Raw genomic sequence first — 25362 nt, forward strand, 5'->3', positions numbered from 1 at the left:
TCTCTCTCTCTCTCTCTCTCTCTCTCTCTCTCTCTCTCTCTCTCTCTGTCTCTGTCTCTGTCTCTCTCTGTCTCTGTCTCTCTCTCTCTTTCTCACTCTCTCTCAATCTCCCTTAGTCTCTCTCTCTCTCCCCCTCAGTCTCTCTCTCTCTCTTTCACTCTCTCAATCCCCCTCAGGCTCTCTCTCTCTCAATCCCTCTCTCTCTCTCTCTCAATCCCTCTCTCTCTCTCTCTCTCATCCCCCTCCCTATTTTCATCTTTCCTCTTTGATCCCATCTCTCTCTCTTTCTCTCTCTCTCTCTCTCTCTCTCTCTCTCTCTCTCTCTCTCTCTCTCTCTCTCTCTCTCTCTCTCTCTCTCTCTCTCTCTCTCTCTCTCTCTCTCTCTCTCTCTCTCTCTCTCTCTCTCTCTCTCTCTCTTTCTCATTGGGTGCAGGGGGAGTTTGGCGCTCCATTGGAATAAGAATGCATGCATTATTTGATAATCAGAGTGTATTGTAATCCTTGACCCTGGCCCTGCATCTCAAACAGGGATTGGGGATTAGGCTGGGGACGGGGCTGCTAGCTAGTTTGTCTGTGGGCTCTCTGCTCTCTGACAGGCTGCCTGCATCCTCAGGGCACCACTACTCCCACTGTAATGCTCATGGGGACATGCTTTGGTGTGTGTGTGTGCATGCTTGTGTGCGTGTGAGTGCGTGCACATGGGGCGGGAGTATGGGGGAGAGGGGTTGTGATTATGGAAAGCAGGCGCTGGATGGTCATGGATTTGATGTACATGGGGTACATTGCTGTGCCCTAGGATACACACATACGTGTGAATATGAGAGAAGGCAACAGTAGAAGCATTTGTGTCGGTGTGTGTCTGTATGTCTGTGTGTGTGTGTATGTGTATGTCTGTGTCTGTGTGTCTGTATGTCTGTCTGTGTGTGTGTGTATGTCTATGTCTGTGTCTGTCTGTCTGTCTGTCTGTCTGTGTGTTTGTGTCTGTCTTTGTGTGCCTCTGTGTGTCTGCATGCACACGAGAGTGTGTATATGAAGTCTGATGATTGTGCAGAGGCCTTGAGCTGAACCTTGTGATGCAGCGAGTGGAGAGGGAGAGAGAGAGAGAGAGAGAGAGAGAGAGAGAGAGAGAGAGAGAGAGAGAGAGAGAGAGAGAGAGAGAGAGAGAGAGAGAGAAAGAGAGAGACAGAGCGAGAGAGAGAAAGAGAGAGAGAGACAGGGAGAGCGAGGAAGAGAGAGAGAGACAGAGCGAGAGAGAGAGACAGCGAGAGAAAGAGAGAAAGACAGAGCGAGAGAGAGAAAGAGAGAGAGACAGACAGACAGAGAGAGAGAGAAAGAGAGAGAGCGAGAGAGAGAGACCTAAAGCCCCATCCCTGCTAAATGTAACTTTCTATCATGGAAAAGTAGATGCCTAGAGTTGTAAGAAATAGATGAAAAGAAGACAATGTCATGCCTGACAGAAGGAAATAGATAGTTGTTTCATGGCTTACTCTTCTCAGTTGGGTTGTATTTGACTACCCAGCTAGGGCACTGAAATACACATGACCAGACCTCAGCTATCAGGCATCCTTTTCACAACAACATGTAGATTCAGCCATCTGGACATGAGGCCAGCTCTGGTTTTAATACACACTATTGACATGTATGATAACAGCTCCAGGACGTTGTTTTGTATCCGTCTCCAGAACATTCTAGCCTTCCCAACAACGGTGACAGCTTTTCATTGAAGTGTGCAGAGAGAGGGATCACACCGAACATCAGCACACCACACCGCTCTGTCAGACCCAAACAACCAAAACAACAAGCCAATTGGGGAAGAGAAAAATGGTGGTTACATACATATTGACAGGCAACAGAAATTTTCCCCTGAGCATGCTGCCCCAACGACTGGCTATTCATAAATTACTTCATAGCTTAATAAGAACATAATTCTCTAGATGCAACTATTCCTTTTTCCCTCCTTTTACCATCCTTTCTTTCAGCCACACTAATTCTCAAAGATATCAATGTGGCAAACAGAGGAATCTGGGCTAAATATGCTTGTTTTTGTTTGGAACTTAAGGTGAGGTTGAGTTGACAGTTGGCATCCGTAATGACAGCTATAAAAACGGATAGAGAAAGGTAGAGGTAGAGAGAGAGGAAAGAGAGTAGTAGGTAGATGGAGAAAGACAGAGCGAGCCCCCAGAGCCATGCAGGCATTAATTAAAAATTCTGAGCAGGCAATGCACAGGTTAGTCATTCACTGCAATTAGCAGCAGAGTTTTAAAGGTTCCTTTAATATGAGAGAGCTGTGAGAGTGGTAATTTCTCTCTCTGTTTCACACACACACACACACACACACACACACACACACACACACACACACACACACACACACACACACACACACACACACACACACACACACACACACACACACACACACGCTGACCTACTAACCTACTCACCACAGGAGGTTGGTGGCACCTTATTTGGGGAGGATGGGCTTGTGGTAATGGCTGGGCCGCAATAGGTGGAATGGTATCAAATAGACAACAATAACCAAAACATTGCTGCGGGGACTTGCTTCCATTCAGCCACAAGAGCATTAGTGAGGTTGGGTACTGATATTGGGTGATTAGGCCTGGCTCGCAGTCGGCGTACTACTTCATCCCAAAGGTGTTAGATGGGTTGAGGTCACGGCTCTGTGCAGGCCAGTCAAGTTCTTCCACACCGATCTGACAAACAAGTTCTGGATGGACCTCGCTTTGTGCACAGGAGCATTGTCATGGTGAAACAAGAAAGGGCCTTCCCCAAACTGTTGCCACAAAGTTGAAAACCACTCCAGCTGACGCTTGGCATTGTGCATGGTGATCTTAGGCTTGTGTGCGGCTGCTCAGCCATGGAAACCCATTTCATGAAGCTCCCGATGAACAGTTCTTGTGCTGACATTGCTTCCAGAGGAAGTTTGGAACTCAGTAGTGAGTGTTGCAACCAAGGACAGACCATTTTTTACACGCATCAGCATTCTGTGGGCTTGTGTGGCCTAGTACCTTGTGGCTAAGCCTGTGTTGCACCTAGATGTTTCCACTACACAATAACAGCACTTACAGTTGATCGGGGAAGTTCTAGCAGGGCAGAAATTTAACGAACTGACTTGTTGGAAAGGTGGCATCAGCTCTTCAGTAAGTCCATTCTACTGCCAATGTTTCTCTATGGAGATTGCATGGCTGTCTGTTTGATTTTATACAGTTGTCACCAATGGGTGTGGCTGAAATAGGCAAATCTACTCATTTGAAGGGGTGTCCACATACTTTTCTATATATAGTGTACATCAAACACATGGTTTGATGCCATTCCATTCGTTCCGTTCCAGTTATTATTACGAGCCGTCGTCCCAAGAGCAGCCTCCACTGCTACTCACCTATCTCTCCAGTGAATGGTACCGGTGCTGAAACACACATGTCTAACATTGCCATCTAGTGGTACTTTTCAACGACTTAACAGGCAATCCTATAGATAAACACTGTAGAAACCTGTGGCCCAGGCACACGCTTTTAGACATACATTGACTATTGAGCTTTCTAGGAAATTGTTATGATTTTATAACATAAATTGTGAAAACTGTGCATGGGTTTGTATGTTCTGTACTGTATGTTGTCTGTGTCTGTGATTTATGCAAGACTGTAGATCTATGGGAACACTGTAACCTCGACTCCAAGTCATTGCTGCGAAAGAGAGACACACATGGCGGGATGATTCAGAAAAATCTATCTGAGCATCTGAGTGGCCATGGTAGGAAGCACGAAAGGGAATGCAGATTGGGAAAGGATGCTCATCAGACGACAGCCCAGCCATGACGGACACACAGCTAGGTTCTATTCACATGTATAAAGCTCCTAAAACATCCTGTTCCCCTTTCATCACTACTCAAACATACCATTATCTCCCTTAAAGTTAAACTCTGGAGTGGGCTTTTATGACTGTATTTTTCCCTAGGCTAGCCAGTCCCAATCCACTACCAATAGCAATCCAACACAAGCATTCAAAACGATGGAACAATTTAAGAAATCTGTCTCAGGAAATGGTCTTTGTGACTTTTATATTTTTCTCACTCCCTGACATACAGTGTGATTTCACTATACAATCTTTCCCATTATTACCATACTGTTTTCCTATACTGTAATACTGCTGTTGTGCCATATTATGTACAGTCCTATTTTTATATAGGAATTCTATATACTCCAATTAAAGTGCATAAAGCTGTATTGCAAGCTCTCCACTGTCTATTTGTCATTGTCCTTTGAGTCTGCAGTAATAATGGTAGAGTGTTTGTCTACCCCTGCCTGAGTCAGAGACAGCCGAGCTCCCTGCATGCCTGCGTCAGAGCTAGTCTAGCTCCCTGCATGCCTGCGTCAGATCTAGTCTAGCTCCCTGCATGCCTGCGTCAGAGCTAGTCTAGCTCCCTGCCTGGCTGCGTCAGAGCCAGCCTAGCTCCCTACCTGGCTGCGTCAGAGCCAGCCGAGCTCCCTGCATGCCTGCGTCAGAGCCAGCCGAGCTCCCTGAATGCCTGCGTCAGAGCCAGCCTAGCTACCTGCCTATCTGAGTCAGAGCCAGCCTAGATATCTGCCTATCTGCGTCAGAGACAGCCTAGCTCCCTGCCTATCTGAGTCAGAGCCAGCCTAGCTCCCTGCCTATCTGAGTCAGAGACAGCCTAGATCCCTGCCTATCTGCGTCAGAGTCAGCCTAGCTCCCGGCCTATCTGTGTCAGAGCCAGCCTAGCTCCCTGCCTATCTGAGTCAGAGCCAGCCAAGCTCCCTGCCTATCTGAGTCAGAGCCATTCTAGATCCCTGCCTATCTCCCTGCCTATCTGCGTCAGAGCAAGCCTAGCTCCCTGCCTATCTGAGTCAGATCCAACCTAAGTCCCTGCCTATCTGAGTCAGAGCCAGCCTAACTGACTGCCTATCTGAGTCAGATCCAGCCTAACTCCCTGCCTATCTGAGTCAGAGCCAGCCTAACTCCCTGCCTATCCGAGTCAGAGCCAGCCTAACTCCCTGCCTATCTGAGTCAGAGCCAGCCTAGCTCCCTGCCTATCTGAGTCAGAGCCAGCCTTGCTCCCTGCCTATCTGAGTCAGATCCAGCCTAGCTCCCTGCCTATCTGAGTCAGAGCCAGCCTAACTGCCTGCCTATCTGAGTCAGATCCAGCCTAACTCCCTGCCTATCTGAGTCAGAGCCAGCCTAACTCCCTGCCTATCTGAGTCAGAGCCAGCCTAACTCCCTGCCTATCTGAGTCACAGCCAACCTAGCTCCCTGCCTATCTGAGTCAGAGCCAGCCTTGCTCCCGGCCTATCTGAGTCAGAGCCAGCCTAAGCTCCCTGCCTATCTGAGTCAGAGCCAGCCAAACTGCCTGCCTATCTGAGTCAGATCCAGCCTAACTCCCTGCCTATCTGTCAGTCAGAGCCAGCCTAACTCCCTGCCTATCTGAGTCAGAGCCAGCCTAGCTCCCTGCCTATCTGAGTCAGAGACAGCCTAGATCCCTGCCTATGTGCGTCAGAGTCAGCCTAGCTCCCGGCCTATCTGTGTCAGAGCCAGCCTAGCTCCCTGCCTATCTGAGTCAGAGCCAGCCAAGCTCCCTGCCTATCTGAGTCAGAGCCATTCTAGATCCCTGCCTATCTCCCTGCCTATCTGCGTCAGAGCCAGCCTAGCTCCCTGCCTATCTGAGTCAGATCCAGCCTAAGTCCCTGCCTATCTGAGTCAGAGCCAGCCTAACTGCCTGCCTATCTGAGTCAGATCCAGCCTAACTCCCTGCCTATCTGAGTCAGAGCCAGCCTAACTCCCTGCCTATCTGAGTCAGAGCCAGCCTAACTCCCTGCCTATCTGAGTCAGAGCCAGCCTAGCTCCCTGCCTATCTGAGTCAGAGCCAGCCTTGCTCCCTGCCTATCTGAGTCAGATCCAGCCTAGCTCCCTGCCTATCTGAGTCAGAGCCAGCCTAACTGCCTGCCTATCTGAGTCAGATCCAGCCTAACTCCCTGCCTATCTGAGTCAGAGCCAGCCTAACTCCCTGCCTATCTGAGTCAGAGCCAGCCAGCCTAGCTCCCTGCCTATCTGAGTCAGAGCCAGCCTTGCTCCCTGCCTATCTGAGTCAGATCCAGCCTAAGTCCCTGCCTATCTGAGTCAGAGCCAGCCTAACTGCCTGCCTATCTGAGTCAGATCCAGCCTAACTCCTGCCTATCTGAGTCAGAGCCAGCCTAACTCCCTGCCTATCTGAGTCAGAGCCAGCCTAACTCCCTGCCTATCTGAGTCAGAGCCAGCCTTGCTCCCTGCCTATCTGAGTCAGATCCAGCCTAGCTCCCTGCCTATCTGAGTCAGAGCGAGCCTAGCTCCCTGCCTATCTGAGTCAGATCCAGCCTAACTCCCTGCCTATCTGAGTCAGAGCCATTCTAGATCCCTGCCTATCTCCCTGCCTATCTGCGTCAGAGCCAGCCTAGCTCCTGCCTATCTGAGTCAGAGCCAGCCAAGCTCCCTGCCTATCTGAGTCAGAGCCTGTCTTCTATCTGAGTCAGAGCCAGCCTATCTCCCTGCCTATCTGAGTCAGAGCCAGCCTAACTCCCTGCCTATCTGAGTCAGAGCCAGCCTAACTCCCTGCCTATCTGAGTCAGAGCCAGCCTAACTCCCTGCCTATCTGAGTCAGAGCCAGCCTAACTCCCTGCCTATCTGAGTCAGAGCCAGCCTAGCTCCCTGCCTATCTGAGTCAGAGCCAGCCTGCTCCCTGCCTATCTGAGTCAGAGCCAGCCTAGCTCCCTGCCTATCTGAGTCAGAGCCAGCCTAACTGCCTGCCTATCTGAGTCAGAGCCAGCCTAACTCCCTGCCTATCTGAGTCAGAGCCAGCCTAACTCCCTGCCTATCTGAGTCAGAGCCAGCCTAACTCCCGCTGCCTATCTGAGTCAGAGCCAGCCTAGCTCCCTGCCTATCTGAGTCAGAGCCAGCCTTGCTCCCTGCCTATCTGAGTCAGATCCAGCCTAACTCCCTGCCTATCTGAGTCAGAGCCAGCCAAACTGCCTGCCTATCTGAGTCAGATCCAGCCTAACTCCCTGCCTATCTGAGTCAGAGCCAGCCTAACTCCCTGCCTATCTGAGTCAGAGCCAGCCTAGCTCCCTGCCTATCTGAGTCAGAGCCAGCCTAGATCCCTGCCTATCTGCGTCAGAGCCAGCCTAGCTCCCGGCCTATCTGTGTCAGAGCCAGCCTAGCTCCCTGCCTATCTGAGTCAGAGCCAGCCAAGCTCCCTGCCTATCTGAGTCAGAGCCATTCTAGATCCCTGCCTATCTCCCTGCCTATCTGCGTCAGAGCAAGCCTAGCTCCCTGCCTATCTGAGTCAGATCCAGCCTAAGTCCCTGCCTATCTGAGTCAGAGCCAGCCTAACTGCCTGCCTATCTGAGTCAGATCCAGCCTAACTCCCTGCCTATCTGAGTCAGAGCCAGCCTAACTCCCTGCCTATCTGAGTCAGAGCCAGCCTAACTCCCTGCCTATCTGAGTCAGAGCCAGCCTAGCTCCCTGCCTATCTGAGTCAGAGCCAGCCTTGCTCCCTGCCTATCTGAGTCAGATCCAGCCTAGCTCCCTGCCTATCTGAGTCAGAGCCAGCCTAACTCCCTGCCTATCTGAGTCAGATCCAGCCTAACTCCCTGCCTATCTGAGTCAGAGCCAGCCTAACTCCCTGCCTATCTGAGTCAGAGCCAGCCTAGCTCCCTGCCTATCTGAGTCAGAGCCAGCCTTGCTCCCTGCCTATCTGAGTCAGATCCAGCCTAACTCCCTTCCTATCTGAGTCAGAGCCAGCCTAACTGCCTGCCTATCTGAGTCAGATCCAGCCTAACTCCCTGCCTATCTGAGTCAGAGCCAGCCTAACTCCCTGCCTATCTGAGTCAGAGCCAGCCTAACTCCCTGCCTATCTGAGTCAGAGCCAGCCTTGCTCCCTGCCTATCTGAGTCAGATCCAGCCTAGCTCCCTGCCTATCTGAGTCAGAGCCAGCCTAGCTCCCTGCCTATCTGAGTCAGATCCAGCCTAACTCCCTGCCTATCTGAGTCAGAGCCATTCTAGATCCCTGCCTATCTCCCTGCCTATCTGCGTCAGAGCCAGCCTAGCTCCCTGCCTATCTGAGTCAGAGCCAGCCAAGCTCCCTGCCTATCTGAGTCAGAGCCATTCTAGATCCCAGCCTATCTCCCTGCCTATCTGAGTCAGAGCCAGCCTAGCTCCCTGCCTATCTGAGTCAGATCCAGCCTAACTCCCTGCCTATCTGAGTCAGAGCCAGCCTAACTGCCTGCCTATCTGAGTCAGATCCAGCCTAACTCCCTGCCTATCTGAGTCAGAGCCAGCCTAACTCCCTGCCTATCTGAGTCAGAGCCAGCCTAACTCCCTGCCTATCTGAGTCAGAGCCAGCCTAGCTCCCTGCCTATCTGAGTCAGAGCCAGCCTTGCTCCCTGCCTATCTGAGTCAGATCCAGCCTAGCTCCCTGCCTATCTGAGTCAGAGCCAGCCTAGCTCCCTGCCTATCTGAGTCAGAGCCAGCCTAACTCCCTGCCTATCTGAGTCAGAGCCAGCCTAGCTCCCTGCCTATCTGAGTCAGAGCCAGCCTTGCTCCCTGCCTATCTGAGTCAGATCCAGCCTAGCTCCCTGCCTATCTGAGTCAGAGCCAGCCTAACTGCCTGCCTATCTGAGTCAGATCCAGCCTAACTCCCTGCCTATCTGAGTCAGAGCCAGCCTAACTCCCTGCCTATCTGAGTCAGAGCCAGCCTAACTCCCTGCCTATCTGAGTCAGAGCCAGCCTAGCTCCCTGCCTATCTGAGTCAGAGCCAGCCTTGCTCCCTGCCTATCTGAGTCAGATCCAGCCTAGCTCCCTGCCTATCTGAGTCAGAGCCAGCCAAACTGCCTGCCTATCTGAGTCAGAGCCAGCCTAACTCCCTGCCTATCTGAGTCAGAGCCAGCCTAACTCCCTGCCTATCTGAGTCAGAGCCAGCCTAGCTCCCTGCCTATCTGAGTCAGAGCCAGCCTAGCTCCCTGCCTATCTGAGTCAGAGCCAGCCTAGCTCCCTGCCTATCTGTGTCAGAGCCAGCCTAGCTCCCTGCCTATCTGAGTCAGAGCCAGCCAAGCTCCCTGCCTATCTGAGTCAGAGCCATTCTAGATCCCTGCCTATCTCCCTGCCTATCTGAGTCAGAGCAAGCCTAGCTCCCTGCCTATCTGAGTCAGATCCAGCCTAAGCTCCCTGCCTATCTGAGTCAGAGCCAGCCTAACTGCCTGCCTATCTGAGTCAGATCCAGCCTAACTCCCTGCCTATCTGAGTCAGAGCCAGCCTAACTCCCTGCCTATCTGAGTCAGAGCCAGCCTAACTCCCTGCCTATCTGAGTCAGAGCCAGCCTAGCTCCCTGCCTATCTGAGTCAGAGCCAGCCTTGCTCCCTGCCTATCTGAGTCAGATCCAGCCTAGCTCCCTGCCTATCTGAGTCAGAGCCAGCCTAACTGCCTGCCTATCTGAGTCAGATCCAGCCTAACTCCCTGCCTATCTGAGTCAGAGCCAGCCTAACTCCCTGCCTATCTGAGTCAGAGCCAGCCTAGCTCCCTGCCTATCTGAGTCAGAGCCAGCCTTGCTCCCTGCCTATCTGAGTCAGATCCAGCCTAAGTCCCTGCCTATCTGAGTCAGAGCCAGCCTAACTGCCTGCCTATCTGAGTCAGATCCAGCCTAACTCCCTGCCTATCTGAGTCAGAGCCAGCCTAACTCCCTGCCTATCTGAGTCAGAGCCAGCCTAACTCCCTGCCTATCTGAGTCAGAGCCAGCCTTGCTCCCTGCCTATCTGAGTCAGATCCAGCCTAGCTCCCTGCCTATCTGAGTCAGAGAACCTAGCTCCCTGCCTATCTGAGTCAGATCCAGCCTAACTCCCTGCCTATCTGAGTCAGAGCCATTCTAGATCCTGCCTATCTCCCTGCCTATCTGCGTCAGAGCCAGCCTAGCTCCCTGCCTATCTGAGTCAGAGCCAGCCAAGCTCCCTGCCTATCTGAGTCAGAGCCATTGCCTAGATCCCTGCCTATCTCCCTGCCTATCTGCGTCAGAGCAAGCCTAGCTCCCTGCCTATCTGAGTCAGATCCAGCCTAAGTCCCTGCCTATCTGAGTCAGAGCCAGCCTAACTGCCTGCCTATCTGAGTCAGATCCAGCCTAACTCCCTGCCTATCTGAGTCAGAGCCAGCCTAACTCCCTGCCTATCTGAGTCAGAGCCAGCCTAACTCCCTGCCTATCTGAGTCAGAGCCAGCCTAGCTCCCTGCCTATCTGAGTCAGAGCCAGCCTTGCTCCCTGCCTATCTGAGTCAGATCCAGCCTAGCTCCCTGCCTATCTGAGTCAGAGCCAGCCTAACTGCCTGCCTATCTGAGTCAGATCCAGCCTAACTCCCTGCCTATCTGAGTCAGAGCCAGCCTAACTCCCTGCCTATCTGAGTCACAGCCAGCCTAGCTCCCTGCCTATCTGAGTCAGAGCCAGCCTTGCTCCCTGCCTATCTGAGTCAGATCCAGCCTAAGTCCCTGCCTATCTGAGTCAGAGCCAGCCTAACTGCCTGCCTATCTGAGTCAGATCCAGCCTAACTCCCTGCCTATCTGAGTCAGAGCCAGCCTAACTCCCTGCCTATCTGAGTCAGAGCCAGCCTAACTCCCTGCCTATCTGAGTCAGAGCCAGCCTTGCTCCCTGCCTATCTGAGTCAGATCCAGCCTAGCTCCCTGCCTATCTGAGTCAGAGCGAGCCTAGCTCCCTGCCTATCTGAGTCAGATCCAGCCTAACTCCCTGCCTATCTGAGTCAGAGCCATTCTAGATCCCTGCCTATCTCCCTGCCTATCTGCGTCAGAGCAAGCCTAGCTCCCTGCCTATCTGAGTCAGATCCAGCCTAAGTCCCTGCCTATCTGAGTCAGAGCCAGCCTAACTGCCTGCCTATCTGAGTCAGATCCAGCCTAACTCCCTGCCTATCTGAGTCAGAGCCAGCCTAACTCCCTGCCTATCTGAGTCAGAGCCAGCCTAACTCCCTGCCTATCTGAGTCAGAGCCAGCCTAGCTCCCTGCCTATCTGAGTCAGAGCCAGCCTAGCTCCCTGCCTATCTGAGTCAGAGCCAGCCTTGCACCCTGCCTATCTGAGTCAGAGCCAGCCTAGCTCCCTGCCTATCTGAGTCAGAGCCAGCCTAACTCCCTGCCTATCTGCGTCAGAGCAAGCCTAGCTCCCTGCCTATCTGAGTCAGATCCAGCCTAAGTCCCTGCCTATCTGAGTCAGAGCCAGCCTAACTCCCTGCCTATCTGAGTCAGAGCCAGCCTAGCTCCCTGCCTATCTGAGTCAGAGCCAGCCTAACTCCCTGCCTATCTGAGTCAGAGCCAGCCTAGCTCCCTGCCTATCTGAGTCAGAGCCAGCCTAGCTCCCTGCCTATCTGAGTCAGAGCCATTCTAGATCCCTGCCTGTCTCCCTGCCTATCTGCGTCAGAGCCAGCCTAGCTCCCTGCCTATCTGAGTCAGAGCCAGCCTAACTCCCTGCCTATCTGAGTCAGATCCAGCCTAACTCCCTGCCTATCTGAGTCAGAGCCAGCCTTACTCCCTGCCTATCTGAGTCAGAGCCAGCCTAACTCCCTGCCTATCTGAGTCAGAGCCAGCCTAGCTCCCTGCCTATCTGAGTCAGAGCCAGCCTAGCTCCCTGCCTATCTGAGTCAGAGCCAGCCTAGCTCCCTGCCTATCTGAGTCAGAGCCAGCCTTGCACCCTGCCTATCTGAGTCAGATCCAGCCTAGCTCCCTGCCTATCTGAGTCAGAGCCAGCCTAACTCCCTGCCTATCTGCGTCAGAGCAAGCCTAGCTCCCTGCCTATCTGAGTCAGATCCAGCCTAAGTCCCTGCCTATCTGAGTCAGAGCCAGCCTAACTGCCTGCCTATCTGAGTCAGATCCAGCCTAACTCCCTGCCTATCTGAGTCAGAGCCAGCCTAACTCCCTGCCTATCTGAGTCAGAGCCAGCCTAACTCCCTGCCTATCTGAGTCAGAGCCAGCCTAGCTCCCTGCCTATCTGAGTCAGAGCCAGCCTAGCTCCCTGCCTATCTGAGTCAGAGCCAGTCTAGATCCCTGCCTATCTCCCTGCCTATCTGCGTCAGAGCAAGCCTAGCTCCCTGCCTATCTGAGTCAGATCCAGCCTAAGTCCCTGCCTATCTGAGTCAGAGCCAGCCTAACTGCCTGCCTATCTGAGTCAGATCCAGCCTAACTCCCTGCCTATCTGAGTCAGAGCCAGCCTTACTCCCTGCCTATCTGAGTCAGAGCCAGCCTAACTCCCTGCCTATCTGAGTCAGAGCCAGCCTAGCTCCCTGCCTATCTGAGTCAGAGCCAGCCTTGCTCCCTGCCTATCTGAGTCAGATCCAGCCTAGCTCCCTGCCTATCTGAGTCAGAGCCAGCCTAACTCCCTAGATCCCTGCCTATCTCCCTGCCTATCTGCGTCAGAGCAAGCCTAGCTCCCTGCCTATCTGAGTCAGATCCAGCCTAAGTCCCTGCCTATCTGAGTCAGAGCCAGCCTAACTGCCTGCCTATCTGAGTCAGATCCAGCCTAACTCCCTGCCTATCTGAGTCAGAGCCAGCCTAACTCCCTGCCTATCTGAGTCAGAGCCAGCCTAACTCCCTGCCTATCTGAGTCAGAGCCAGCCTAGCTCCCTGCCTATCTGAGTCAGAGCCAGCCCTAGCTGCCCCTGCCTATCTGAGTCAGAGCCAGCCTTGCACCCTGCCTATCTGAGTCAGATCCAGCCTAGCTCCCTGCCTATCTGAGTCAGAGCCAGCCAAACTCCCTGCCTATCTGAGTCAGAGCCAGCCTAACTCCCTGCCTATCTGAGTCAGAGCCAGGCTAACTCCCTGCCTATCTGAGTCAGAGCCAGCCTAACTCCCTGCCTATCTGAGTCAGAGCCAGCCTAACTCCCTGCCTATCTGAGTCAGAGCCAGCCTAGCTCCCTGCCTATCTGCGTCAGAGCAAGCCTAGCTCCCTGCCTATCTGAGTCAGATCCAGCCTAAGTCCCTGCCTATCTGAGTCAGAGCCAGCCTAACTGCCTGCCTATCTGAGTCAGATCCAGCCTAACTCCCTGCCTATCTGAGTCAGAGCCAGCCTTACTCCCTGCCTATCTGAGTCAGAGCCAGCCTAACTCCCTGCCTATCTGAGTCAGAGCCAGCCTAGCTCCCTGCCTATCTGAGTCAGAGCCAGCCTTGCTCCCTGCCTATCTGAGTCAGATCCAGCCTAGCTTCCTGCCTATCTGAGTCAGAGCCAGCCTAACTGCCTGCCTATCTGAGTCAGAGCCAGCCTTACTCCCTGCCTATCTGAGTCAGAGCCAGCCTAACTCCCTGCCTATCTGAGTCAGAGCCAGCCTAGCTCCCTGCCTATCTGAGTCAGAGCCAGCCTTGCTCCCTGCCTATCTGAGTCAGATCCAGCCTAGCTCCCTGCCTATCTGAGTCAGAGCCAGCCTAACTGCCTGCCTATCTGAGTCAGATCCAGCCTAACTCCCTGCCTATCTGAGTCAGAGCCAGCCTAACTCCCTGCCTATCTGAGTCAGAGCCAGCCTAACTCCCTGCCTATCTGAGTCAGAGCCAGCCTTGCTCCCTGCCTATCTGAGTCAGATCCAGCCTAGCTCCCTGCCTATCTGAGTCAGAGCCAACCTAGCTCCCTGCCTATCTGAGTCAGATCCAGCCTAACTCCCTGCCTATCTGAGTCAGAGCCATTCTAGATCCCTGCCTATCTCCCTGCCTATCTGCGTCAGAGCAAGCCTAGCTCCCTGCCTATCTGAGTCAGATCCAGCCTAAGTCCCTGCCTATCTGAGTCAGAGCCAGCCTAACTGCCTGCCTATCTGAGTCAGATCCAGCCTAACTCCCTGCCTATCTGAGTCAGAGCCAGCCTAACTCCCTGCCTATCTGAGTCAGAGCCAGCCTAACTCCCTGCCTATCTGAGTCAGAGCCAGCCTAGCTCCCTGCCTATCTGCGTCAGAGCAAGCCTAGCTCCCTGCCTATCTGAGTCAGAGCCAGCCTAAGTCCCTGCCTATCTGAGTCAGAGCCAGCCTAACTGCCTGCCTATCTGAGTCAGATCCAGCCTAACTCCCTGCCTATCTGAGTCAGAGCCAGCCTAACTCCCTGCCTATCTGAGTCAGAGCCAGCCTAACTCCCTGCCTATCTGAGTCAGAGCCAGCCTAGCTCCCTGCCTATCTGAGTCAGAGCCAGCCTTGCTCCCTGCCTATCTGAGTCAGATCCAGCCTAGCTCCCTGCCTATCTGAGTCAGAGCCAGCCTAACTGCCTGCCTATCTGAGTCAGAGCCAGCCTTACTCCCTGCCTATCTGAGTCAGAGCCAGCCTAACTCCCTGCCTATCTGAGTCAGAGCCAGCCTAGCTCCCTGCCTATCTGAGTCAGAGCCAGCCTTGCTCCCTGCCTATCTGAGTCAGATCCAGCCTAGCTCCCTGCCTATCTGAGTCAGAGCCAGCCTAACTGCCTGCCTATCTGAGTCAGATCCAGCCTAACTCCCTGCCTATCTGAGTCAGAGCCAGCCTAACTCCCTGCCTATCTGAGTCAGAGCCAGCCTAACTCCCTGCCTATCTGAGTCAGAGCCAGCCTTGCTCCCTGCCTATCTGAGTCAGATCCAGCCTAGCTCCCTGCCTATCTGAGTCAGAGCGAACCTAGCTCCCTGCCTATCTGAGTCAGATCCAGCCTAACTCCCTGCCTATCTGAGTCAGAGCCAGCCTAACTCCCTGCCTATCTGAGTCAGAGCCAGCCTAACTCCCTGCCTATCTGAGTCAGAGCCAGCCTTGCTCCCTGCCTATCTGAGTCAGATCCAGCCTAGCTCCCTGCCTATCTGAGTCAGAGCGAACCTAGCTCCCTGCCTATCTGAGTCAGATCCAGCCTAACTCCCTGCCTATCTGAGTCAGAGCCATTCTAGATCCCTGCCTTTCTGAGTCAGAGCCATTCTAGATCCCTGCCTATCTCCCTGCCTATCTGCGTCAGAGCAAGCCTAGCTCCCTGCCTATCTGAGTCAGAGCCAGCCTAAGTCCCTGCCTATCTGAGTCAGAGCCAGCCTAACTGCCTGCCTATCTGAGTCAGATCCAGCCTAACTCCCTGCCTATCTGAGTCAGAGCCAGCCTAACTCCCTGCCTATCTGAGTCAGAGCCAGCCTAACTCCCTGCCTATCTGAGTCAGAGCCAGCCTAGCTCCCTGCCTATCTGAGTCAGAGCCAGCCTAGCTCCCTGCCTATCTGAGTCAGAGCCAGCCTTGCACCCTGCCTATCTGAGTCAGATCCAGCCTAGCTCCCTGCCTATCTGAGTCAGAGCCAGTCAAACTCCCTGCCTATCTGCGTCAGAGCAAGCCTAGCTCCCTGCCTATCTGAGTCAGATCCAGCCTAAGTCCCTGCCTATCAGAGTCAGAGCCAGCCTAACTGCCTGCCTATCTGAGTCAGATCCAGCCTAGCTCCCTGCCTATCTGAGTCAGAGCCAGCCTAGCTCCCTGCCTACCTGAGTCAGAGTCAGCCTAACTCCCTGCCTATCTGAGTCAGAGCCAGCCTAACTCCCTGCCTTTCTGAGTCAGAGCCATTCTAGATCCCTGCCTATCTCCCTGCCTATCTGCGTCAGAGCAAGCCTAGCTCCCTGCCTATCTGAGTCAGATCCAGCCTAAGTCCCTGCCTATCTGAGTCAGAGCCAGCCTAACTGCCTGCCTATCTGAGTCAGATCCAGCCTAACTCCCTGCCTATCTGAGTCAGAGCCAGCCTAACTCCCTGCCTATCTGAGTCAGAGCCAGCCTAACTCCCTGCCTATCTGAGTCAGAGCCAGCCTAGCTCCCTGCCTATCTGAGTCAGAGCCAGCCTAGCTCCCTGCCTATCTGAGTTAGAGCCAGCCTTGCACCCTGCCTATCTGAGTCAGATCCAGCCTAGCTCCCTGCCTATCTGAGTCAGAGCCAGCCAAACTCCCTGCCTATCTGCGTCAGAGCAAGCCTAGCTCCCTGCCTATCTGAGTCAGATCCAGCCTAAGTCCCTGCCTATCTGAGTCAGAGCCAGGCTAACTGCATGCCTATCTGAGTCAGATCCAGCCTAACTCCCTGCCTATCTGAGTCAGAGCCAGCCTAACTCCCTGCCTATCTGAGTCAGAGCCAGCCTAACTCCCTGCCTATCTGAGTCAGAGCCAGCCTAGCTCCCTGCCTATCTGCGTCAGAGCAAGCCTAGCTCCCTGCCTATCTGAGTCAGATCCAGCCTAAGTCCCTGCCTATCTGAGTCAGAGCCAGCCTAACTGCCTGCCTATCTGAGTCAGAGCCAGCCTAACTCCCTGCCTATCTGAGTCAGAGCCAGCCTTACTCCCTGCCTATCTGAGTCAGAGCCAGCCTAACTCCCTGCCTATCTGAGTCAGAGCCAGCCTAGCTCCCTGCCTATCTGAGTCAGAGCCAGCCTTGCTCCCTGCCTATCTGAGTCAGATCCAGCCTAGCTCCCTGCCTATCTGAGTCAGAGCCAGCCTAACTGCCTGCCTATCTGAGTCAGAGCCAGCCTTACTCCCTGCCTATCTGAGTCAGAGCCAGCCTAACTCCCTGCCTATCTGAGTCAGAGCCAGCCTAGCTCCCTGCCTATCTGAGTCAGAGCCAGCCTTGCTCCCTGCCTATCTGAGTCAGATCCAGCCTAGCTCCCTGCCTATCTGAGTCAGAGCCAGGCTAACTGCATGCCTATCTGAGTCAGATCCAGCCTAACTCCCTGCCTATCTGAGTCAGAGCCAGCCTAACTCCCTGCCTATCTGAGTCAGAGCCAGCCTAACTCCCTGCCTATCTGAGTCAGAGCCAGCCTAGCTCCCTGCCTATCTGCGTCAGAGCAAGCCTAGCTCCCTGCCTATCTGAGTCAGATCCAGCCTAAGTCCCTGCCTATCTGAGTCAGAGCCAGCCTAACAGCCTGCCTATCTGAGTCAGATCCAGCCTAACTCCCTGCCTATCTGAGTCAGAGCCAGCCTTACTCCCTGCCTATCTGAGTCAGAGCCAGCCTAACTCCCTGCCTATCTGAGTCAGAGCCAGCCTAGCTCCCTGCCTATCTGAGTCAGAGCCAGCCTTGCTCCTGCCTATCTGAGTCAGATCCAGCCTAGCTCCCTGCCTATCTGAGTCAGAGCCAGCCTAACTGCCTGCCTATCTGAGTCAGAGCCAGCCTTACTCCCTGCCTATCTGAGTCAGAGCCAGCCTAACTCCCTGCCTATCTGAGTCAGAGCCAGCCTAGCTCCCTGCCTATCTGAGTCAGAGCCAGCCTTGCTCCCTGCCTATCTGAGTGAGATCCAGCCTAGCTCCCTGCCTATCTGAGTCAGAGCCAGCCTAACTGCCTGCCTATCTGAGTCAGATCCAGCCTAACTCCCTGCCTATCTGAGTCAGAGCCAGCCTAACTCCCTGCCTATCTGAGTCAGAGCCAGCCTAACTCCCTGCCTATCTGAGTCAGAGCCAGCCTTGCTCCCTGCCTATCTGAGTCAGATCCAGCCTAGCTCCCTGCCTATCTGAGTCAGAGCGAACCTAGCTCCCTGCCTATCTGAGTCAGATCCAGCCTAACTCCCTGCCTATCTGAGTCAGAGCCATTCTAGATCCCTGCCTATCTCCCTGCCTATCTGCGTCAGAGCAAGCCTAGCTCCCTGCCTATCTGAGTCAGATCCAGCCTAAGTCCCTGCCTATCAGAGTCAGAGCCAGCCTAACTGCCTGCCTATCTGAGTCAGAGCCAGCCTAACTCCCTGCCTATCTGAGTCAGAGCCAGCCTAACTCCCTGCCTATCTGAGTCAGAGCCAGCCTAGCTCCCTGCCTATCTGAGTCAGAGCCAGCCTTGCTCCCTGCCTATCTGAGTCAGATCCAGCCTAGCTCCCTGCCTATCTGAGTCAGAGCGAACCTAGCTCCCTGCCTATCTGAGTCATAGCCAGCCTAACTCCCTGCCTATCTGAGTCAGATCCAGCCTAGCTCCCTGCCTATCTGAGTCAGAGCCAGCCTAGCTCCCTGCCTATCTGAGTCAGAGCCAGCCTAGCTCCCTGCCTATCTGAGTCAGAGCCAGCCTAGATCCCTGCCTATCTGTGTCAGATCGATCCTAGATCCCTGCCTATCTGAGTCAGAGCCAGCCTAACTCCCTGCCTATCTGAGTCAGAGCCAGCCTAACTCCCTGCCTATCTGAGTCAGAGCCAGCCCGGCTCCCTGCCTATCTGAGTCAGAGCCAGCCTAGCTCCCTGCCTATCTGAGTCAGAGCCAGCCTAACTCCCTGCCTCTCTGTGTCAGAGCCAGCCTAACTCCCTGCCTATCTGCGTCAGAGCCAGCCTAACTCCATGCCTCTATGCGTCAGAGCCAGCCTAACTCCCTGCCTATCTGCGTCAGATCCATTCTAACTCCCTGCCTATCGGAATCAGAGCCAGCCGAGCTCCCTGCCTCTTTGAGTCAGAGCCAGCCGAGCTCCCTGCCTCTCTGAGTCAGAGCCAGCCTATCTCCCTGCCTATCTGAGTCAGATCCAGCCTAACTCCCTGCCTTTCTGAGTCAGAGCCATTCTAGATCCCTGCCTATCTCCCTGCCTATCTGCGTCAGAGCAAGCCTAGCTCCCTGCCTATCTGAGTCAGATCCAGCCTAAGTCCCTGCCTATCTGAGTCAGAGCCAGCCTAGCTCCCTGCCTATCTGTGTCAGAGCCAGCCTAACTCCCTGCCTATCTGAGTCAGAGCCAGACTAACTACCTGACTATCTGAGTCAGAGCCAGCCTGACTCCCTGCCTATCTGAGTCAGAGCCAGCCTAGATCCCTGCCTATCTGAGTCAGAGCCAGCCTGGATCACTGCCTATCTGAGTCAGATCAAGCCTAGCTCCCTGCCTATCTGAGTCAGAGCCAGCCTAGCTCCCTGCCTATCTGAGTCAGAGCCAGCCTCACTCCCTGCCTATCTGAGTCAGAGCCAGCCTGACTCCCTGCCTATCTGAGTCAGAGCCAGCCTAGATCCCTGCCTATCTGAGTCAGATCCAGCCTAGCTCCCTGCCTATCTGAGTCAGAGCCAGCCTAGCTCCCTGCCTACCTGAGTCAGAGCCAGCCTAACTCCCTGACTATCTGAGTCAGATCCAGCATAACTCCCTGCCTATCTGGGTCAGAGCCAGCCTAGATCCCTGCCGATCTGAGTCAGAGCCAGCCTAGATCCCTGCCTATCTGAGTCAGAGCCAGCCTAGCTCCCTGCCTATCTGAGTCAGAGCCAGCTTAGCTCCCTGCCTATCTGAGTCAGAGCCAGCCTCACTTCCTGCCTATCTGAGTCAGAGCCAGCCTAGATCCCTGCCTATCTGAGTCAGATCCAGCCTAGCTCCCAGCCTATCTGAGTCAGAGCCAGCCTAGCTCCCTGCCTACCTGAGTCAGATCCAGCCTAACTCCCTGACTATCTGAGTCACATCCAGCCTAACTCCCTGCCTATCTGAGTCAGAGCCAGCCTAACTCCCTGCCTATCTGAGTCAGAGCCACCCTAACTCCCTGCCTATCTGAGTCAGAGCCAGCCTAGCTCCCTGCCTACCTGAGTCAGAGCCAGCCTAACTCCCTGACTATCTGAGTCAGATCCAGCATAACTCCCTGCCTATCTGGGTCAGAGCCAGCCTAGATCCCTGCCGATCTGAGTCAGAGCCAGCCTAGATCCCTGCCTATCTGAGTCAGAGCCAGCCTAGCTCCCTGCCTATCTGAGTCAGAGCCAGCTTAGCTCCCTGCCTATCTGAGTCAGAGCCAGCCTCACTCCCTGCCTATCTGAGTCAGAGCCAGCCTAGATCCCTGCCTATCTGAGTCAGAGCCAGCCTAGATCCCTGCCTATCTGAGTCAGATCCAGCCTAGCTCCCAGCCTATCTGAGTCAGAGCCAGCCTAGCTCCCTGCCTACCTGAGTCAGATCCAGCCTAACTCCCTGACTATCTGAGTCAGATCCAGCCTAGCTCCCTGCCTATCTGAGTCAGAGCCAGCTTAGCTCCCTGCCTATCTGAGTCAGAGCCAGCCTGACTCCCTGCCTATCTGAGTCAGAGCCAGCCTAGATCCCTGCCTATCTGAGTCAGATCCAGCCTAGCTCCCAGCCTATCTGAGTCAGATCCAGCCTAGCTCCCTCTATCTGAGTCAGATCCAGCCTAACTCCCTGACTATCTGAGTCAGATCCAGCCTAACTCCCTGCCTATCTGAGTCAGAGCCAGCCTAACTCCCTGCCTATCTGAGTCAGAGCCACCCTAACTCCCTGCCTATCTGAGTCAGATCCAGCATAACTCCCTGCCTATCTGGGTCAGAGCCAGCCTAGATCCCTGCCGATCTGAGTCAGAGCCAGCCTAGATCCCTGCCTATCTGAGTCAGATCCAGCCTAGCTCCCTGCCTATCTGAGTCAGAGCCAGTTTAGCTCCCTGCCTATCTGAGTCAGAGCCAGCCTCACTCCCTGCCTATCTGAGTCAGAGCCAGCCTGACTCCCTGCCTATCTAAGTCAGAGCCAGCCTAGATCCCTGCCTATCTGAGTCAGATCCAGCCTAGCTCCCTGCCTATCTGAGTCAGAGCCAGCCTAGCTCCCTGCCTATCTGAGTCAGAGCCAGCCTGACTCCCTGCCTATCTGAGTCAGAGCCAGCCTGACTCCCTGCCTATCTGAGTCAGAGCCAGCCTAGCTCCCTGCCTATCTGAGTCAGATCCAGCCTAGCTCCCTGCCTATCTGAGTCAGAGCCAGCCTAGATCCCTGCCTAGTCAGAGCCAGCCTGACTCCCTGCCTATTTGAGTCAGATCCAGCCTGACTCCCTGCCTATCTGAGTCAGAGCCAGCCTAGATCCCTGCCTATCTGAGTCAGAGCCAGCCTGACTCCCTGCCTATCTGAGTCAGAGCCAGCCTAACTCCCTGCCTATCCGAGTCAGAGCCAGCCTAACTCCCTGCCTATCTGAGTCAGAGACAGCCTAACTCCCTGCCTATCTGAGTCAGATCCAGCCTAACTCCCTGCCTATCTGAGTAAAAGCCAGCCGAACTCCCTGCCTATCTGAGTCAGAGCCAGCCTAGCTCCCTGCCTATCTGTGTCAGAGCCAGCCTAACTCCCTGCCTATCTGAGTCAGAGCCAGCCTAACTACCTGACTATCTGAGTCAGATCCAGCCTAACTCCCTGCCTATCTGAGTCAGAGCCAGCCTAACTCCCTGCCTATCTGAGTCAGATCCAGCCTACCTCCCTGCCTATCTGAGTCAGAGCCAGCCTAACTCCCTGCCTATCTGAGTCAGATCCAGCCTAACTCCCTGCCAATCTGAGTCAGAGCCAGCCTGACTCCCTGCCTATCTAAGTCAGAGCCAGCCTAAATCCCTGCCTATCTGAGTCAGATCCAGCCTAGCTCCCTGCCTATCTGAGTCACAGCCAGCCTAGCTCCCTGCCTATCTGAGTCAGAGCCAGCCTCACTCCCTGCCTATCTGAGTCAGAGCCAGTCTCACTACCTGCCTATCTGAGTCAGAGCCAGCCTGACTCCCTGCCTATTTGAGTCCGAGCCAGCCTAGATCCTTGCCTATCTGAGTCAGATCCAGCCTAGCTCCCTGCCTATCTGAGTCAGAGCCAGCCTAGATCCCTGCCTATCTGAGTCAGATCCAGCCTGACTCCCTGCCTATCTGAGTCAGAGCCAGCCTAGCTCCCTGCCTATCTGTGTCAGAGCCAGCCTAACTCCCTGCCTATCTGAGTCAGAGCCAGCCTAACTACCTGACTATCTGAGTCAGATCCAGCCTAACTCCCTGCCTATCTGAGTCAGAGCCAGCCTAACTCCCTGCCTATCTGAGTCAGATCCAGCCTACCTCCCTGCCTATCTGAGTCAGAGCCAGCCTAACTCCCTGCCTATCTGAGTCAGATCCAACCTAACTCCCTGCCAATCTGAGTCAGAGCCAGCCTGACTCCCTGCCTATCTAAGTCAGAGCCAGCCTAGATCCCTGCCTATCTGAGTCAGATCCAGCCTAGCTCCCTGCCTATCTGAGTCAGAGCCAGCCTGACTCCCTGCCTATCTAAGTCAGAGCCAGCCTCACTCCCTGCCTATCTGAGTCAGAGCCAGCCTGACTCCCTGCCTATCTGAGTCCGAGCCAGCCTAGCTCCTGCCTATCTGAGTCAGAGCCAGCCTAGCTCCCTGCCTATCTGAGTCAGAGCCAGCCTAGACTCCCTGCCTATCTGAGTCAGATCCAGCCTGACTCCCTGCCTATCTGAGTCAGAGCCAGCCTAGATCCCTGCCTATCTGAGTCAGAGCCAGCCTGACTCCCTGCCTATCTGAGTCAGAGCCAGCCTAACTCCCTGCCTATTGAGTCAGAGCCAGCCTAGATCCCTGCCTATCTGAGTCAGAGACAGCCTAACTCCCTGCCTATCTGAGTCAGAGCCAGCCTAACTCCCTGCCTATCTGACTCAGAGCCAGCCAAACTCCCTGCCTATCTGAGTCAGAGCCAGCCTAGCTCCCTGCCTATCTGTGTCAGAGCCAGCCTAACTCCCTGCCTATCTGAGTCAGAGCCAGACTAACTACCTGACTATCTGAGTCAGATCCAGCCTAACTCCTGCCTATCTGAGTCAGAGCCAGCCTAACTCCCTGCCTATCTGAGTCAGATCCAGCCTAACTCCCTGCCTATCTGAGTCAGAGCCAGCCTAACTCCCTGCCTATCTGAGTCAGATCCAGCCTAGCTCCCTGCCTATCTGAGTCAGAGCCAGCCTGACTCCCTGCCTATCTAAGTCAGAGCCAGCCTAAATCCCTGCCTATCTGAGTCAGATCCAGCCTAGCTCCCTGCCTATCTGAGTCACAGCCAGCCTAGCTCCCTGCCTATCTGAGTCAGAGCCAGCCTCACTCCCTGCCTATCTGAGTCAGAGCCAGCCTGACTCCCTGCCTATCTGAGTCAGATCCAGCCTAGCTCCCTGCCTATCTGAGTCAGATCCAGCCTAGCTCCCTGCCTATCTGAGTCAGAGCCAGTCTCACTACCTGCCTATCTGAGTCAGAGCCAGCCTGACTCCCTGCCTATTTGAGTCCGAGCCAGCCTAGATCCCTGCCTATCTGAGTCAGATCCAGCCTAGCTCCCTGCCTATCTGAGTCAGAGCCAGCCTAGATCCCTGCCTATCTGAGTCAGATCCAGCCTGACTCCCTGCCTATCTGAGTCAGAGCCAGCCTAGATCCCTGCCTATCTGAGTCAGAGCCAGCCTGACTCCCTGCCTATCTGAGTCAGAGCCAGCCTAACTCCCTGCCTATCCGAGTCAGAGCCAGCCTAACTCCCTGCCTATCTGAGTCAGAGACAGCCTAACTCCCTGCCTATCTGAGTCAGATCCAGCCTAACTCCCTGCCTATCTGAGTAAAAGCCAGCCGAACTCCCTGCCTATCTGAGTCAGAGCCAGCCTAGCTCCCTGCCTATCTGTGTCAGAGCCAGCCTAACTCCCTGCCTATCTGAGTCAGAGCCAGCCTAACTCCCTGACTATCTGAGTCAGATCCAGCCTAACTCCCTGCCTATCTGAGTCAGAGCCAGCCTAGCTCCCTGCCTATCTGAGTCAGACCCAGCCTTACTCCCTGCCTATCTCAGTCAGAGCCAGCCTGACTCCCTGCGTATCTGAGTCAGAGCCAGCCTAGATCCCTGCCTATCTGAGTCAGATCCAGCCTAACTCCCTGCCTATCTGAGTCAGAGCCAGCCTAGATCCCTGCCTATCTGAGTCAGAGCCAGCCTAGATCCCTGCTTATCTGAGTCAGATCCAGCCTAGCTCCCTGCATATCTGAGTCAGAGCCAGCCTAGCTCCCTGCCTATCTGAGTCAGACCCAGCCTTACTCCCTGCCTATCTGAGTCAGAGCCAGCCTGACTCCCTGCGTATCTGAGTCAGAGCCAGCCTAGATCGCTGCCTATCTGAGTCAGATCCAGCCTAACTCCCTGCCTATCTGAGTCAGAGCCAGCCTAACTCCCTGCCTATCTGAGTCAGAGCCAGCCTAACTCCCTGACTATCTGAGTCAGATCCAGCCTAACTCCCTGCCTATCTGAGTCAGAGCCAGTCTGACTCCCTGCCTGTCTGAGTCAGAGCCAGCCTAACTCCCTTCCTATCTGAGTCAGAGCCAGCCTCACTCCCTGCCTATCTGAGTCAGAGCCAGCCTAGCTCCCTGCCTTTCTGAGTCAGATCCAGCCTAACTCCCTGCCTATCTGAGTCAGAGCCAGCCCAACTCCCTGACTATCTGAGTCAGATCCAGCCTAACTCCCTGCCTAACTGAGTCAGAGCAAGCCCAACTCCCTGACTATCTGAGTCAGATCCAGCCTAACTCCCTGCCTATCTGAGTCAGAGCCAGCCTAACTCCCTGCCTATCTGAGTCAGAGCCAGCCTAACTCCCTGACTATCTGAGTCAGAGCCAGCCTAACTCCCTGCCTATCTGAGTCAGATCCAGCCTAACTCCCTGCCTATCTGAGTCAGAGTCAGCCTAACTCCCTGCCTATCTGAGTCAGAGCCAGCCTAACTCCCTGACTATCTGAGTCAGATCCAGCCTAACTCCCTGCCTATCTGAGTCAGATCCAGCCTAACTCCCTGCCTATCTGAGTCAGAGCCAGCCTAACTCCCTGCCTATCTGAGTCAGATCCAGCCTAACTCCCTGCCTATCTGAGTCAGAGTCAGCCTAACCCCCTGCCTATCTGAGTCAGAGCCAGCCTAACTCTCTGCCTATCTGAGTCAGAGGCAGCCTAACCCCCTGCCTATCTGAGTCAGAGCCAGCCTAACTCCCTGCCTATCTGAGTCAGAGCCAGCCTAACTCCCTGCCTATCTGAGTCAGAGCCAGCTGAACTCCCTGCCTATCTGAGTCAGAGCCAGCCTAGCTCCCTGCCTATCTGAGTCAGAGCCAGCCTAACTCCCTGCCTATCTGAGTCAGAGCCAGCCCAACTCCCTGACTATCTGAGTCAGATCCAGCCTAACTCCCTGCCTATCTGAGTCAGAGCCAGCCTAACTCCCTGCCTATCTGAGTCAGAGCCAGCCTAACTCCCTGACTATCTGAGTCAGATCCAGCCTAACTCCCTGCCTATCTGAGTCAGATCCAGCCTAACTCCCTGCCTATCTGAGTCAGAGCCAGCCCAACTCCCTGCCTATCTGAGTCAGAGCCAGTCTGACTCCCTGCCTGTCTGAGTCAGAGCCAGCCTAACTCCCTTCCTATCTGAGTCAGAGCCAGCCTCACTCCCTGCCTATCTGAGTCAGAGCCAGCCTGACTCCCTGCCTATCTGAGTCAGAGCCAGCCTAGATCCCTGCCTATCTCAGTCAGATCCAGCCTAACTCCATGCCTATCTGAGTCAGAGCCAGCCTAACTCCCTGCCTATCTGAGTCAGAGCCAGCCTAACTCCCTGACTATCTGAGTCAGATCCAGCCTAACTCCCTGCCTATCTGAGTCAGATCCAGCCTAACTCCCTGCCTATCTGAGTCAGAGCCAGCCTAACTCCCT

Source organism: Oncorhynchus keta, chromosome 1, assembly GCF_023373465.1.
Source record: "Oncorhynchus keta strain PuntledgeMale-10-30-2019 chromosome 1, Oket_V2, whole genome shotgun sequence".
Classification (NCBI taxonomy): Eukaryota; Metazoa; Chordata; class Actinopteri; order Salmoniformes; family Salmonidae; genus Oncorhynchus; species Oncorhynchus keta.